Source organism: Macrotis lagotis, chromosome 3 (genome assembly GCF_037893015.1).
Source record: "Macrotis lagotis isolate mMagLag1 chromosome 3, bilby.v1.9.chrom.fasta, whole genome shotgun sequence".
NCBI lineage: Eukaryota > Metazoa > Chordata > Mammalia > Peramelemorphia > Peramelidae > Macrotis > Macrotis lagotis.
In genome coordinates, this window is record NC_133660.1 from 136,371,908 (window position 1) to 136,378,441 (window position 6,534).

Below are 6,534 nucleotides of genomic sequence, written 5' to 3' on the forward strand. Positions count from 1 at the left end.
TGAAATAAATTTCCCAGAATATTGTAACTTTCCTCACTTTGTAAATCTTCAAACAAAATTTATTTATCCACTTATCGGGGGAATTGTAGAGGATCCTCCTTTTTTTCCAGATATGATTGGACCTAGATGGCTCCTGAGCTCTTATCTTTAAGATTCCATAAAGCTCTGAATCTATGACTATATTTTAATAGATCTCAAAACCCTGCACATAGAGTATCTTTTCCTTTGGTAGCACTTAGTTTTTTTGTTTGCATTTACTCCAAAAAAAAGATATTATTGTTAAATATTTTTCTATAAATAAATTATAATAGTTTTTGCTTAGAATATGAATTGATAAGAGACCATTGTGAGATGATTAGTCTTGAGGGATACAGCTCCTCTCAGCATGTTCAGAGATCCAGGACAATCCTCTTAGGCCAGCTATGGATAATGCTATCCCCATCCAGAGGAAGAAAAACAAAATAAAACAAAAACAAAACAAACAAAAGAGATATTTTTTTCATTTTTTAGAAAAATATCTCTTTTGTATTTATTCCCCTTAATCTTAATTCCTCACACCAAAAATAACTAATCTGTAAACATATTTAACACAAGTGTGTATATGCAATATTAATCTGTTTGTTCATCAGGGGAAAGGAGTGGGAAGGGAGGATGGAAGAAAATTTTGTAACTTAAAATTATACATATGCATATGAAGAATGTAGAAAAACTTTCATAACAGATATTTGGAAAATAAAATATAAATAAAAGAATACGAATTGATTAAAAGATAATTTTATTTTGCTTTAAATTTTCATAATTTTGTGACAAACTCGTTTTTGTTTAAGTATATCTGCTTTTCTCTGTGTGTGTGTGTGTGCATGTATTTGTGCATATGTATATTTCTGTTTGTGAATGTGTAGGCATTAAAAACTGTAATTGTTATTTGGAGAGAACTTCAAAATGAAGGGTCTATCTCTAGAAGTTCAGCTTGGTAACCTCTCTGTAGTTTACAGTCTCAGAAATTTGTCTATGGAATTTATAGTTTCAATGATTTGTCCTGGATAACATAACTACTATGTCAGATTTGAACTTGAAAGGTTGTCTTTCTGACTTTAAGGCTGACTCCCTGTCCATTGAGCAACTTTGTCACATTTCTTTGTAGGTTTGATTATGTGTGTGTGTGTAGATGTGTGTGTGTGTGTACATTTGTGTGTGATATGACTTCAGTTAGATAACACAAGTTTTTCTAGTGAAAAGTGACTAAAATGGACATGAATCCATTTCTAGGAGAATGATTTATTTTATTGTTTTAACTTTTCCTCTCCTTTATATATTCTGCTTAGAATGTAGTCTGAACCACAAAACTCATCAGTTAGGGTATGTCAGAATTACTTACCCTGGGAAGAGTCCAAATTAAGCTGCTGTATCACTAGTTATATCTCTATTTTGCAGCCCTCCTTCTAATTCCAATTGAATACTCATTATTTTAAGTGGATTTCACAGCTGACAGAGACCTTTACAGAAAGACAGGTTTGACATGGACAATTGAAAGTTATCTAATGAAGAACACTGAATCCAGTATGTTAGAATGTTAATTAAGTGTCTCACAATTCTTTAGAAAGTATTACTTTTACATGCAGAAAGACCATGCTGATGTCAACATTTCATGTCTCTGGATTCTTTGTCTTACTTTCTAGGGATTTATCAAATTATCTTTAAGATATTTTTCTTTTACACATTTGTTCATTGATTGCAAGTGCAAGTCATAGAAATATTTATGTTCAAAGCCAGACCTGACTCAGACTAGGATGTTTGATCTGCCTTAGCATTGAAATAAAATGAATTACTAGTCAAGAGTCAAAAATGTAACTAAAAGCATAGAATGAGAGATATTTAGCAAAGATGACACTTTGATTCATTTCATAGCTCCTCTCCCTTATTTGTCCTAGAGGGGCAGTAGTTCATCAGTATGTGCCAAGTCTAAAGAATTCTTCTACTTTCCTCAAATCCTTGTACAATGGGATTGCACAATCATTTCATTCTAACTGCAGCTCCCTAAATAAGTATTGGGGACCGTTATTTGCTTTTAGGTATTGTTTAGTTTGTGTTTATCTTTAAAGTAGTCTAATTACTTTGCAAGATATTTAGTTGATGTTGCTCTTAATACAGCTTAAAAGCCTAATTACTTAAAATCTGACTTCATGCGTAAAGGGAAAGAACACTAGGTTTATTTATTGTCAAAGGTTCTAGTTAAAATCTAAGCTTTCCTCATTTCTATATGTGGTCCCTCAGACAAATAAACTTAATTCATTTCTCTCATCTTTACAATAAGGGGGTTCAACTGGATGATCTCCAAAATTCCTACCACCTCTGTATATGTGATCCTATGATACTAAGAATTAATTATAATACATGGTAGAAAGGAACATGTCCATAAGGAAAGTCCAAATCAAGTTAGAAAATTAATATCAACTTTTTGCAAATGTGATCTGATAAGACTTTAAGAGAAAGTGAAAATTTGATTGGGTTCTCAGAGGACAGCTAGGATTTTAATAACTAGAAATGTTCATGGAGAATGTAGAGCAATAATGTATTAGACAAAGTGGAGAATCTTACTAATACATTGTAAAAATATCTATAGTTTGCTCTATATGAAAAATCAAGACTGAACTAATTTTTATAATTCAATGTTATACAAATCTTGAACATTTAGGCATGTAGTATAGGAACAAGAATAGTATCTAGGATTTTTGAAGTAGGATCTCCAAGAGGAGGAGTATCTTGTCAATAGCTAATAATAGAAAAAAATAAAAATTTTTAAATACTTAATAAATTTTAAGTCATTTTCTGTCATGTCTAACTCTTCATGACCCCATTTGGGATTTTCTTGGCAGAGATACTGGAGCAATTTGAGATTTCCTTCTCTAATTCAGTTCATAGAGGAGAAAACTGAGATAAACAGAGTTAATTGCCTTGTCCAGGGTCACTCAACTATTAAGTATCTGAGGTCAGATTTGAATTCATGAATATGAGTCTTCCTAATTCTATGCCTGACATTCTATTCACTCTACCATCTAACTCCCCCTATTATTTATGAAGTAGAGACTTTTATAGACTACCAAAAGAGTTAGTGAGCATTCCTGGGTTGTACAGCCATAGTCAGGACTTGAATCCAAGTTTCTTTTTGACTTCTAGGATGGTTCTTTAATCAGCATGCCATCCTATCTCCTTTGGGGAAGAATACTAATATAATTTCCAATACTGTTGGTTAAAAATATAGTTTTCTGAAATTTTTTTCAATCCAACAGCATCACCATGTTAAAATGTTAGTATTACTTTTAATCATCTAAAAGTAATAATACTATTATCTATTTGAAGTTTTTGCTTTGAATTTACTCTTCAATCACATCCCCATCTCCCACCTCCTTATCACAGCCACCAGAATAGAACAACACTTCTTCTCTGACCAAGAACTCTCCTTAGGAACTCAAGCACTCTGTTTTGACAAAAACACTGACAAGTTTTGATGTTGAAAATCTGCCATTCTTTGAGGACAGCTTCAATTAACACCTCTATACTGATCTGGCCTTCCAGGGGATTTCTAACTGACTTGTTTATTAGTAGAGTATTAATTGACTCTCTCTGTGTTATCTATGATGTTTCTAATTTTTTTTTTCATTTTTGAATCAATTCTGCCTGGCATGATATGAAAGCTTTTGTGAAAGTTAAAATAAAAAAAGAAGTCCAAAAACAATTGAGAAGCCTTCCCATGTGATAATGTTCCCATCAAGTGTTCATTAACAAGACCATAACCTACTAAACCTAGGTCGAAAGGGACGCAAAGGAAGGACAAGCTATTTTCTTGTTCTGGATCAAAATTAAGTGGGCAAGGACTTGAAAGGTTTAAAAAGAGGAAGGAAAGCTCATAGTTGCTAAATGTTAAACTTTATGTTGACTTTGAACTATTGCTTTCCAAATGCTCTGGACTTTGTTTCCTCTTCTATTGAAAAGGAGGAAAAGAAAAGATTATATCTCAGGTGCTTTCCTAATCTAAATTTTATGATCATCTTGATAAGTAAATGATACAATGATAGTTTCCAGACTTCAAGTAGAATGTTTTGTGCATACATAGTAAAATTTCAATATCATAGTTTTAATTATTATTAAATAATTCATAGTTTTGAAAATATATTCAACTAAAACATGAATAATTGTAAAAGCCAAGATGAAAGCTGATAGGAATTTTTCAAAACTTTGAATAGCTGAAATAGACTGAAGTCCTTTGAGGGCAAAGATTGCTTCATTTTTGACCCTATGTTCTTAGTTTATTTAGGTCAAAATTCGGCATAAAATAGGTATTGACTATGGCGATTAAATTGAATTCTAATTTAAAATTTATCTAAAGTTGTTGATTTAATTCCCACCATTTCCTTAATTTCATATGGGTAAACAGAGAGAAATAATATGGGCTATTACTGGCCATTCATATTATATGCCTTAATGAATATTGTTTGATACTCTGTATAAATGTGGATAGAGATATCATCAACATGTTTGACTGAAGTTAAATAGTAATATATTCTTCATAATAATACCTTCAATCTGTCAAGAAACAATTTAGATTATTCTAGATTCTTGGAAAGATGAAGATATTTCATGTTTCCCAGTATAACAAAATATCTGCACAGGTAAAGGAGCCAACAACACAAAAGTAGGAAGGAATACTTTTGTTTCATTTGGGTAGTTGTTTTTTCTTGTTTAATGTTTATGTAGTGAGCATTGTCCTACCACAAAAACAGAATAGCTAAGGTTAAGGATAGGCTTATGTAATCTTGTTTGAGAAATTTGACTTTTGTTCCTGCTCTGCAGCTTAATCTCTTATTCTCTTCACACTTCTCTTCTTCAAGGTGTATAAGACTTTCATGCTATGTCTTCATAGTCCCCTATGAACTATATGGCCTCTTTATTTAAGGACTCTAAGCTTTCCCTGACTTTCAGTTGGCAGTTTTCTTCTGACCAGATGTTGATTTCATTTAACATATTATTGTCTGATTCTCCCAGGTGTGGAAAATGATCTTTCATTATCTCTTATTTTATGGAATCTCTTTTTTACTCTAAGCCACTTCAGAGTTCTTTCCTCATTAGCGTTTATTGTTATCTTTTCCATCACTTGAAATATTTTCATATTTATTTTGTGAATTTTCTCTATTATATACATTCATACTTTATTCTTACAATATAAGTTCTTTAAGTTCTTATATTCACTATATCTAGCATTATACTGGCACATAATAGTTATTCAATAAATACTTGTGGAATTGCTGAGTTGAACATAACATGTTAGCTCCTACATTTTTAATAATTCTCTATATCTTAATGCAAACAGATGAGTAATTTTAGACCTCATTAAAACTTGGTGAGAAATTTGAAGGCAAAACATAAATCCCCACTTCACTAAAATTCCACTGTATGGAAGATTTTTATTCCATATACTACCTCAAAGGTCATATCATATGGTAGTTATTCCATACTGTAAGTACTTTATGATTACTAAAGTGTGTCACAGTGATTTTCCATTCTTGTCATTCTAATTAGCATAACTATTCATTAGCCTATCCTACATGGGAGAAATACACTCAAAGCATATGTGGGTTCATTAATTGGTGTAATTTCTTTTTTGACACTTGTATCAATTCTTCCACATTCTGGTATGGTATTCAAACTTTTCAAAAACCTTTTTTTTTTTTTGGTCGATATCTGTTTTTGATTAGAGAATGAGAATGTAAACTAAGCTAGATTTGATTTTGGACTACAGCCATATAGGTGAACATATGACTTTGATGGTTTTCCAAATTAGAGGATCTGCCAGAACTTGTGTTTCATTTGACTCAGAGACCCCAAATTTAAATCCATACTATTGTAAAGCACCTAAAAGATTTTAGAAGAGGACTTAGGGAAAGCAATATGTTAATCCATTTGCTAATGTAGTATTTACCCTGTCATGATAGCTTTTTTGTCTTGCCAAAGTTGCTTTTATTTGTCTTTCTTATCATCTAGGCAAAGTTCTGGGAGGGAAATGGTAAAAACGAATGGAAAACATAGTTATCATAGCCACTGGCTCTTCCAGTCCTTGAAAATCATTAAGTATTCCTATGTACATAAAAAGAAGACAATTTTTTATGTGAAGAAATTATTTTACTCTTGAGTTTTAATGATTTAAAAAAGGTCAGCTAGTTAGCTTTTAAAGACAAAAGTAGATTAAATATAGTGATTTCTCCCACTTACACTTTCCCATAGTGCTCAAAATTTGGAGGATCACTTGTAAAATCATTTTTGTTATCCATTTTTCTCTTTCAAATATTTATGTATTTGCAAAAGTATTTTAGAACACTTCTTAGTCAAATCAAATTCAGAATTCATTCAGTCTTCTTGGTAATTCAACTTTACTCTGGTCATTGGGGTCCTGAAGTTGCCTGAGGGCATCAGTCTAATTTACCTCCTATTTTCCTTTGCACTTGACCTACATGGGCATCATGGTAATACTGACCAAAG